We start from the raw sequence: 12,627 nt of genomic DNA on the forward strand, positions 1-12,627 counted from the left end.
TGTAATTTTATGAATTGTAGCAAAAAAAAAAAAATATGTAAATAAAGAGTTTTAGGTTGTTTTCTTTTATCTTTGTATAAAGATTAAGAATGAGAAGACTGGTTAGATTTTTCACCCATTTTATATATGGGCTATTGTAATTTATTATTCTGTAAGCAATGTAATTTTTACTTAAATTTTGATGCCTATTATGTTGCTATAGACTACATCTAAATCTTGTCTCAGAAAAAAAGTATGTTGTCTTGTTCATTTTCTGCAATTTAAAGAAAAAGAAAGGAATGCATTAGGTTTCATTGCTTACTTGCATAGTTTAATTACTGCTATTTTATTGCTATGAACTCTGTTTAGACATAGTTGAAAAGGAACTAGTATTTTTACATTACCGTAGAAAGCATGATGTATGACTAAACAAAAAAAAAAAAAAAAGATTTATTCATATTGCTGTTAAAAGACAAAGGTCTGTATGCTTAGGTGTTTGAACTTCAAAACAAAATAAGGGTTTCCAGCCCTATTGTCTTAACATTTATATATATATATCTATAAATATATAAGTATATATATATCAAAAACTATATACTTATATATATATAAATATATATAAATTTCTATATGTGTATATTCCTGCAACAATAAACAAAAGAAGAAACATATTTTGGACTTGTGTATTCCTGTTAAAAAAAAAAAAAAATATATATATATATATATATATATATATATATATATATAAAGGAATGCATGCTTCTGTGTTAAAATTAATTCAAAACAAATTCCTAACCCTACCAGGTTGATATATATATATATATATATCCCTGCATCTGAAAACATACTCAATGGATACCTTTAAAAAAAAGGTATATGTATGCATTCTGGTCATGGCAGTGAATATATATATATATATATATATATATATATATATATATATATATATATATATTTATATATACTTTTATATATTAAAAAAATAAATATTATTAAAAAAAAAAATACCGAAAAATATAGGAAAATGGGGGTACCGAGCCGAGCCACTGTGTGTTAACACAGTGGACGACTCACGGCCGAGCCACTGTGTTTACACACAGTGGGTGGCGCCAAAGGCACCGCACTGTGTGTAAACACAATGGAGCGAACCCGATTGCCACTGTGCTACACATAGTGAGCGGCACCCGCCACTGTGTGTATACATAGTGGGCAGCGGTAAGCATGTCTGCCACTGTGTGTGCACACAGTGGGCGGCCCTGCCCGCCACTGTGTGTATGCACAACGGCGTCCGGGGGAGCCTGCGCCAAACCCTCCGCTCTTCCCTCCGCCGTGCCCTAATCTTCCCGTACCTGCAAATCACACACACACACTCACCCCAAATCACAAAAAAAAAGTAGTATAATAAACCCTAACCCATTTCGGGTTAGGGTATAAATTAATAAGAAAATAAAACAAAATGGGAATAAATAGAAATGCAACCCTAACCCAATTTTAGGTTAGGGTTAGCATTTTATGAAATAAGGATTTCTTTATTTAAAGAAATTTAAAATTAGAGATGGGAGATTTAAATGGGAGTTTTAAAAATTTAATTTTAATTAATAATTAGGGTTACTTAAAAAAAAAATTGAATTAATATATGCTCATATTCTATAGAGAATTAAAATTAAATTATAGTTAATCCAGAGGGATTTAAAGGGGAGAGTTAATATAGTTGGATAAACTATACCCTAAATCAAATTAATTTATTTAATTAGTCAATAGATTATCCTCAATTTAATTGTGGACATTGGGTTATTTTGTAAATGGGGAAAATTCAAAAAAAAAAGAGAAATTGTAAATTAATTTTATGAACCATAAGCCTTTGTGACCGGTTTGGGCCGAATTAATTAAATCGTCAAAATTAAGAGGTTAGGGAAAATTAGAATTGGTTTTAGCCTAATATCAGATTTAGTGGGCAAATGGTGTTATAAAAATTTAAACCATATCAGTTGGATTTAAATAATAAATTTGTGTGTGCATCAATTAAGTAGTAGTATTATCATTATATGATCGGGAATGATTTAATACATTAAGATAACCAATTAACCCTTGTTTTAATTAGCGACAACTTGATTTAGGAAATTGAGCTAGCTAAATAATCCGTGATACTATCTAATCTCCACCAAATAAAGTCGCTCGTTTGAGTTGGTTAATTAACCCAACCTTAGTAAACAAATTTATTTACATCCTAGATAAGACAAAACTCTAATAAAGTTATTATTATGTAGGATATATTGCTAGTTCATGTTGTCAAAAAAAATAAAAAATTTGTTGTTCTGTTTTTGTGCCCAAAGGTTGGGCATGACAATTGTGATAACTCTGTAGATATTGACATGTCTAAGAATATGATATTTCACTCTAAGACTAAGCATATTTCAATAAAGTATAACTTTCTGAAGGAAAAGGTAGAAGCAAAGGAAGTCAAATTGGTTTATGTGAACACTAAAGAACAGATTACAGACATATTCACTAAAATATTGTCTAAGGAATCATTTGAATACTTGAGAGATAGGTTAGGGGTTTTTGCCCCTCTAGCAGAGACTTGATTGATGAAATTTGTCATTATTACGGTATGCATTATCAAGGACATTATTCATTTCAGCATTGATGAATGGTGCTCCTACTTAGAGGGAGTAGTCAACTATGAGATTCAAAGTTTAATATCATTGCTTTGATAGTTTTGTCAGGTTTCTAGCATTGATGTCAAAGGGGGAGAGATATTGATGTGAAAATAAAAGAAAAGTTGTATACATTAGGGAGAGATATTTGTTCTGAACCTTATAGAGATATCATTCATAGAGGGGGAGCTATTGATTGTTGGTTGTCTTCCATAGGGGGAGATTTGTTTTGGCACTTTTTGGTACTTAGATGTTTTTCACATCTAGTGCTGCCACCAATGCCAAAGGGGGAGATTGTTGGCATTAAGGATGAATTGATTACATGTGGCATTGAGGTTTTGTCATTGATGTCAACACTAGCTGTTACCAGCATACAGGTTTACACTGGCTGATATGTATGGTCACCAGAAGACAGGTTACCGGTATAAGATCTAGTGTTATCGACAAAAGAGATTATCTAATTGGCACTTCTGGCATGTTTGGATTAGTGAAGTATATTGGATTTCATGTGTTATATGCTCCATGAGCATGTTGTGGTCAGTTGGTATTGTCTTGTTAATTGGATGTTATCATACACACTGGTAAACCCTTACTGGTGTTTGTTTAAGGCTTTGCCAGCATAGCTTTCATTGAGGAATTATGACAAGATGTGTTGGTGCAACTTCTTCATGGATACCAGGATGCTGAAGATGTTCATTGATCATGTTTCAATTGCTTGAAGATGTTACTTTGGTGTGGTGGACCCAAAATAGGTCCAATACCTATCTAGGTTATGGACTGATATCATGCTAGCATGTACTCTACACGTTACTTGGATGATTCGAGATGGTTTATGGATTTTCTATTATTGTTTTGATCTTAAGCCGACATGGCATATCATTGTAAAAAGGAATTATGTAATGATCTTATTATAATATCTTTAGGTGGCCGACCTAATTGGTTTAGGCCTTAGGGTTTGTATAAATAAGAGGTAAAAACTCTATGTAAAGTATCATGGTTATTGGAAAGGTCATGGTCAAGGAATGTAATGTGTGAATATTGTAAGATCACTTAGGCTAAGGAGTTGATCGATCATTGGTGAACGGATTGGATTCAAAAGAGGATTTAGTCCTCCGGCATAGAGCTTAGCCAAGACTGTAATCAGGCATGGTAGATTCTATTTCTAGTAGTTCACTCTATTGAATTGTTGTCCATTTATATTAAGAAGGTTGTATCCTCTCTGTGGTCAGTGGGACTCTTTTGTAATGAGCAATATGCTCTAGGAAGTGTGCCTTCCTGCAAGTGCAGGCCTCTCATTGTAACACATACTTTCTGCAGAAGTATCATTTGACTGTGGGTAGGTTTCCCACTGTGGTTTTTCCCTTTCTGGGTTCACCACGTACAAATCATGGTGTTATATGGTATGGTTGCCTTACATTGATTATCAGGTTAATTGTTAAGTTGTATTGTTTACCAATATTTGTTCTTTACCGGTACTTGATCTATTTAAGGTTATATTGTGGATTAAAAGTATTAAATGTTAACAACTAATTCACCCCCCCCCCCCCCCCCCCCCGCTCTTAGTTGTTCACCAGTTATCCTAACATCATCAACCTCATGAAAGTACTTGGTGCATTAGTCAGTCCAAAAGGCATCACCAACCATTCATTCAGTCCTTCATTTGTCTTGAATGTTGTCTTCCACTCATCTCCTTCTCTGATTCTGATCTGATGGTATCTAGTTTTCAAGTGTATCTTTGTGTAATATATGGCTCCACTCACTAGTACAAAAACAACAATATATGACTAAAAAAACTACCAAAAATTGCATATAAATGACTAAGTTTGATCACGTGACCATCGGTAGTTTATTGCTAGTCATTAATCATGTGACCAAATTTATGAATAGACTATTTTAGTCATTTATTGGTTATTTTGATTGATCAATTTGGTCATTGATTTGGTCATTGATTTGGTCATTAATTTAGTCATTGATTTATTCACTAATTTAGTCATTGATTGTTGTTATCTAGTCATTTATTTAGTCATGATATTTAGTAATTTAGGCATATATTTAGTCACTAATTTAGTCATATATTTAATCATTAATTTAGTCATTGATTGTTGTTATCTGGTCATTTATTTAGTCATGATAGTCACTAATTTAGTCATGTATTTAGTCACTAATTTAGTCATGTATTTAATCATTAATTTAGTCATTAATTGTTGTTATTTGGTCATTTATTTAGTCATATATTTAATCATTAATTTAGTCATATATGGAATCATTAATTTAATCATTTTTTCAGTAAAAATGGCAAAGCCATTAAACTTTTATTAATATTAAGTTATTTACAACCAGATTCAAAAGGGAAATACCGGTAGGAAACAATCCAGAAGAAAAACTCAGGTTGTATCCCATAAAAAGAAAATCCTAACGCTACCCAAAATGCCAAAAAACCCATTACATATGAGAGGCCGCACAAGTCAAGATACAAAAAGTCCCCCAATACATATAGAAGCTAAATACATGAAGATTATTACCAATCCTGACACAAGTAATGGTTGAGAACAAAAAGCATCAACCATGTAGATGCAGCCCAAAACAGAGACCCAATCAACCCAACAGTCAAGAAGCCAAAAACCAAGAGTGCAATCTCACAAGAGGAGGATCCCCAACATCCATAGAGGGGGAGATAATCTGCAGTGAGATAGCAAATTAAGGAGCATCCAACTGAGCAGCCCACAGAACCAAAAGAGAATGAATACTCATGAAAGCATCAGGAGCTAGGTTCAAGAGAGACTATGAAACTAAATCAATGAGCCTCTAAAATCTCAATGGAGTGTCATCAAACTCATCACAAATAAGGCCACACCTAATCACAAAAAGAAGCTCTCCACACTAGTCATTGGCCAATAACTCAACAAGAGACATGAAGCCACCATAAGAAAAAACACCAAAACCAAAAGAGTAACTAGAAAAAGCAATATCCGAAGCAAGATAATTATAGAGGGAGGGCATAGAAAACATATCAGCCAAGGCCCACACCAGAGGAGCATCTAGAAGAAAATCCATACAAATAGTAAGGAAGTGAGACACCATCTCACAAATAGAACAATTCTGATTTGCTACCAACCAATTAATACCAACCACCTTCCTGATCGAATGATAAATCTTGAAAGAGTAGAGATTAAAATTTTTACCAAGCTTTTCATCATTAAAAGAATGGCCATCCTAGAAGTCCCCAAATCTAGGTAGAACCAAAATTGTGTAGTGCATAGAGATAACATAATGAGACATATATGCAAATAACAACACAAACAACAACTTAAACACAAACCAATGAATAATATGAGGCCAAGAAACATCATATAAATAATATGAAGATACCATAATTAGTTGATCACGCAAAGTCAAGAAGACTCTGCAAAATAATCTTGTAGAAAAAAAATCACCTCCAGAAGGAAATGATATTGAAATGCCATGATACCATAAAAGTACTACCCATTTGCTACGATTAGTGGCAATAAATGTTTCGCACATACAAGGAGCCAAATATGTGCCAAAGAAAAGCTACGAATTACAACAAGTAATAAAAGATAATACTTCATGATGATAGAAATCATAAAGGACTATCATGTCATATCAAAACAAAAATAGTGCAATAAATGGAAGGGTCAAGAAAATCATTCAGTCATATCCCACCAATCTCCTCGCATGTGTAAGTGTAAGGTAGCAGTGGCAAAACATGTCTAAATCACCATACAACCATGTAAGAAATGAGAAGTGCCAACTCAACATAGATAAGAGATAGTCAACACCCTTACACATAAGATATACATGATACACACCTCATGGTGAAAGCTCAATGCATGGGATGTATACCATAAATGCCTTATATCAGGGAAGTGCAATGTCTACCATGAAATCCAAGAGCGCATCACATTGCCATGAGAAATAAAATAATCCGCATTCAAAATATGAGCTGATAGAAAAGAGCTAGAAGAAAACCATCAGCAACAAATATCAGTAAAGACAACCCCATAACCAAAACTAAGCACCCATATGCTTACCCTTGGTCATGAAATTAATCAAATAACATTGGAGCATATTCCTTCACAAACATTGGAAGGAATATCTGAAGCTGAAACCTCCAAATAATTTTCTTGAACATTAATGGCCATATTAGCTAACAAATCTACAATTTTATTAACCTCTCTGTAGCAATGGATATTGTGAAAGATGTAAAAAGGGAGAGTTGATATAATATTTTATCCAACAAATACTATAAATGCCAAGCATGACATCTTCCATTAGTAACTGATGAAAATGTTAATATGTATATATAAGTCAAGTTATAAGATGTCAAATCTATCTAAGGGTATATATGCAAATATAATAAAAAATGTCAAAGTTGTCTAAGAGTTTCCAACTCTTTCAAAATATTCAAAATGCTACATAATGTTACAAGATAGGGTTGTCGTTGCATCAAAAGATCGACCTGTTAATGCCTGATACAACCACTAGACTTATAGAATCCACAAGAGGTTGTTAAACCATGTCAGGAATCCCTGTGAAGGATGTTGGACCACTGCCAACAATCCCCCTCCTAGCATCACTCGATGTCGCCTGCGTGATTTGAACCTGTGACCAAGCTCTAATACCACTTGCATTTATTACCTAATTAAATTTCAAAATGACCTACAAGATCTCATACATATATGAGTCTTTACAATACATCATATCAACTATAAAATATAATTACAATACAAAACAATATTATTTCCATGTCGGCTTAGAGTGTCGGTGTGATCTATTGTCAGTGTAGACTGGATGTTGGTGTGAATAAACTTGTAGTGCCTGCCGGTGCCGGTAAATGATGTTTGTTGCTGGTGTAACCTGTGAACCAGGTTACTAGTTAGTTGCCATCAATGACAACATCAAGTATTCTCCTCTGAGTGTGTAATGCCAACAATATCCACCTTTGGCATTGATGGTAACACTCATGAGAAAAATCCAAAAACTGATATCCAAAATTGAAGTCCAAAAACAAGTGTGCTCCCCCTGAGAAAATGATCTCCTTTTGTACATTTTTCTCATACACCACTACTCCCCCTTTGACATCAATAACAAAGGATGTCAAAAGAATCAATGAATTCAAAATTTATCTAGAAACCTATAACCGGTTATGTATAATCTGAAAAATGTCTACCAAAACTAAGTTAAGACCTTATGAAAACTTAGTACTATTAGAAATTGTGGTCTCAGTCTGTTGGATCATCCCGGTCAGATAATGCATATGTTTCTCTAGTGATCTATTGCCTTGAATAGATGCCTTAGACAACTCATTCCGGTGTTAATAAGTTGTCCAATCAATTACCAAGTTTGCCCTTTAACTCCTAGGTTTTAATTCTCAATCTTGCCTTCTCTCTTTCTAATTTCTCAAGCTTCTCTTCATAGGTTGCCATTTCCTGATCCAAAATTGAAGTAAGTTCTGAAGAACCTATCATATTATTAGCTATATCATCAATTTATTTTTGTGTCTTCCTTATTTTATTTTCAATGTCCTTTGTTAAATGGTGAGGCTTACATGCTTCTTTGTACAACTCTTTGTATTCCAAAATGTTGGAATTTAGTGCCAGTAACAAAGAATCAATTTGTCCAGTACATTCATTAATTGTCTTGTCAAAGAATTCATCTTTCTCCTTATTCACTCTTTCCTTAATGGTCTCTTCATTTATTTTATCCACAGTTTGAATGTTAGAAGCAATGAATTTGGACAATGTGTCCAATTTACTTATAGACCCAACAATGTGATCAACTTTACATGTCGGTGCAATCATTTGCAAAATTGGTAAAGTATTATCAATGGCCTTAAATTCTAAGGCATTGCATTCTATGATCTTCTTTATTGAATCTAAAAGTAGATTTGTAACATTTGTTGGTCTATAATCCATAGTGGAAGTGCTAGGCGAAGTGCTAGGTTCTACAACTGTTTTCTTATTATTTCCAAATGTCTAAACATCAACCTTAACCACTTATGTTGTCTTGCTTCCATCATTAACCTCTTCTTTATTCACTATTTCTTCCTTATTCTCACTTTGTTTTCAACCTTATTTTCTTCCTTGCTATCATCCTTATTGTTTGCCTTGCTTACTATTGGTTCAGATATACTCTATTCATGCCCTATTCTAGTTTTGGTTCATGTTTCTGCTTCTTCTTCTATCGTATCTCAATATTCTACTGAGAGTCAATAGTGTTGACCTATGAATCAGAGATGTCAACATTTGTAGTTTCAACTTTCTTTACCTCTGCAGTTTCTTTATCCAACACAATATTAAAATCTTGAGTGTCCACATTCATGGTAAAAGAATGTCCGACTCTGGATTAATGTCATCTTTTGTCATTTCCTCAACCTTCTCTTGAGGTTGATTATCAGTTTGTGTCAATGCCTCTGTAGTTATTGGTGGGGTGTCTTGTGCTGGTGGAGGAAGGTTATCCTTGACCATGATATCGGATACACTTCAAATTTTCCCTTTACCTTTATCAACTTTCTGATATACCTTAGAAAAAGACTTATCTACTTTTTGTCTGTCCTCCTCTTCTTTCTTCTCTCTCTCAACAAAAAATATATCCCACTTATCTGTTGTTTCATCTACTATTTCTTTAATTCTATTGGCCATAAGACTAACTTGTCGGTGACCACTCACAAAAACTATTCTATTGGCTTTAGATATTAGATCATCAATTTCCTTCTTGGAATTAACAGGATGCACAGCTAATAGAGCTTCCACCTTTAATTTCTTGTCAAGCTCCATAACAGACATTCTCTTTGCTTCTAATCTTAAGTACAAATCATTAGGTAGAACATCTACAACTTCAATAAGAACCTTCTTGTATATGTCTAGATAAAAAATAATACTTTCTTCTATGGTTTCCTTTTCTAAATCATTGAAAGAATGATAAAATTTATTCACCTTACCCATCTTATCATCTTGGGTGATTTCATTGATCAACTCTTTTGGTGAAAGAGTATCTGGTGCCTTAGGTTCAAGTTTCTTTTTTGGAGTCATTTTCTTCTTCAGACCACTGGGCTCTCTTACAGCCTATTGTTTCTTTCTCTGTGTCCTTGACTTCTTGGGAGATGGAGCAAGTGCTGGTGAGAGTTTTCTTTTCTTCCTGTCCACTCTCTAGAATTCAGCTACCTGATCAATGTTAGAATTAGATGAAGTAGCCACAGGGGAAATGTGAACTATTAGTTTCTACTTCAATAGACTTTCTTTCACACTAGCAGCAATACCGCCAAGATTCATCAATCCTTTTGTAACATCCTTTACCAACTTAGAAGCATCTTTCATTAGTTTCTCTCTTTTCTTCCTCTGCTTTTGCATGTCTACTTCCTTCTCAATTGTTTGTACATTTCCAAAAATTTACTCTAATGGTTCTGGTGGAGCATCTAAGAGTATTCTAGCATATGAATATAAGATGTGAGAATCTACATCATATCCCATTTTAGTAACCCAAACAGTTCTAGGTCTAATTGCCTCCATCTAAATTTCATCTCTTTTCACTACAAAGCATATTTGTTTATCATATTTATCCATAATTCTTTGGGGAATCCTTTCCCTTTGTCTCATTTTAACTTGAAAATTCTTGAAATAGTCTTTCACCAACTCATCACCATCAGATCCCATACCAGTAATTGCCTCCTTTATTTGTTTTCCAACAGAAGTATCATAGACAAAATCCTTATGTCCTATATCAGGAATCTCTTTTGAAAAGTAAAGCATTAAACACACAATCAGACTTCCAAATTTGAAGGTTCCTTTCTTATCACCTTTGATTTTGTGAAAATTCTCTAACAATTCATCCTTTAACCATTCATACATGTCAATTTTAGCCTTGTTTAATATCATCTCATGAGCACTATCAATGTAGGAACTAGATAAAAAATTTAACCTATTAGTATGAGAAACTTTATAACCAATGACCATACTTGCAAATTTAACATTGTTATCCTTTATATCATTGACCCTAAGTGACCTACTGTCAAATGTACCTCTAGTTAAGCTCATAACTTCTTTGTTTGGGATTTTCTTCTTTTTGTTAGGCCTAGTGCCGGTGGATGGTAAACCAGTAATAGCCCTTATAGCTTCCTTAGTAATCTTAAAAACTGAGTCCAACCACATAAATTCACCATGAACCCTGCTAAGAACATAGCGGATAGTTGCATCTAAGAATTCTAGCATATGGAGGATATCAATGAAACCTAAATCCTCAACTACCTTGTGTTCTAGTTTCACTACCCCATTCTTGTTAGTGATAACATTCATGTACATGTTCTTAAAATCTTTAGACCCTAAACTCTCTATGTTACAATGTATGTATGCCCTAGGGCCTTCCGCAAATGCAAATCCCTTCAGAATTTTTGAAAATGCACCGATGGAGTCATCCAGTTTTGCTATCTTAGAAATTATTTTGAAAATGGGTCTAGGTTGTTTTATGTTCTCCACAATGGTAGGGTTTTCTATGAATTCAGGAATGGAGGATGAAGAAGCCATTGCAAAAGATAAATACATTTTAACTGAGAAATCCTTGAATGATCTGAAAACCCTTTTTTGCTTCATCTTTGGGATGCCTTTGCTCAATTTTTCTCTCTTCGAATGATCGAATACTTGGTGAAATGAAGTTATGGTTCCTTTATAACCAAAAAGTTAACTTATAGCCACAATAAATGCTTCGTTGGTGAAGTGAAAACTCCACATATCTGTCGATAAAGAAGAATTATAACTTCTTACCATCAACCGAGGGTAAATGCATTATCTTCAATTGGTTGCCTTACCCCTAAGGATTATTCCTTAGTTAGATGAAGAATCTCCTACCGATGCAGGATTGCTTTATTCTGCTAGTGCAGTGACAGATTCATCATTCCTTTGATCTCTCTTCTTGATCCATTGATTAGTGAATTCTTGCTTGATTTTAGTCAACTTTTTTTTCCTTTGTCATTAGATCCTTTAATGATTGCCGGTATAGTCCCGCTTCTACAAAATTTGGCAATATGCCCAATCTTGTTACATGCATAACAAGTTACATTGTTTCTTTGAATAGATTTTCCATAACCTTCACTGGTTTGAGTTCTGCATTGATTAGATAAATGTCCAAATCTACAACAAACATAGCATTTCACATTCATTCTGCAATTGTCTGAGTTATGACCATTTTTATTGTATTTGGAACATTGACTGGTGGGTGACTTTGTATTTTGATTATATTGGAATTGCACACTCCAATGAGAAATTGTAGGTGATTTTAGGTATTGTCATTGATGGCAACCTTGCAATCCTATGGCACTAGCAAGCACCGACACCAACAGATAGTTCACCGACAGCGGCAAAGATGATTACTAACACCCTGGCTGACAAGATTTTGATTATTGCATTTTGTATTTATTTGTAATATCTTTTTGTAAACCGACAAGGTGAATTCTAATAAGACTCATATATAAGTATGAGATCTTGTAGATCATTGGAGATGCAAACATGGGAAGATTATTGCAGAAGTAATGTGTGAATATTAAAGGTAGATTTTGGAGTAAGGTTTATGATTATTGTATGAGCTTAAAATGGTACTGAACCTAGCATAGCAGATGTTGAACTAAAGCAGTACATTATATTGGATTTCCATAATCCATTTTATAAGTCAGTGAGACTTCCTTTTTTAATTAAGCAGTGAGCTTTAGGAAATTGGCCTTCTTGCATGTGCAGGCCCCTATTGTAAGTAATATCCATTCATTAGCCAGTGAGTGAATATTGTGGGTCACAAATACCACTGAGGTTTTTCCCACACCGGTTTTCCTCATTAAAAATCTTGTGTTATGGTGTGCTTTCTATGTTGTGCATATTGTTCTTATTTACTACATTAATTCTTGTTTACCGGTACACTATTTTAGAATACAATTTGTTTAATAAGATCAAAAAATATGTTAACTGACAAGATATTGATCACCCCCCCC

Source organism: Cryptomeria japonica, chromosome 7, assembly GCF_030272615.1.
Source record: "Cryptomeria japonica chromosome 7, Sugi_1.0, whole genome shotgun sequence".
In the NCBI taxonomy this organism is placed as follows: Eukaryota; Viridiplantae; Streptophyta; class Pinopsida; order Cupressales; family Cupressaceae; genus Cryptomeria; species Cryptomeria japonica.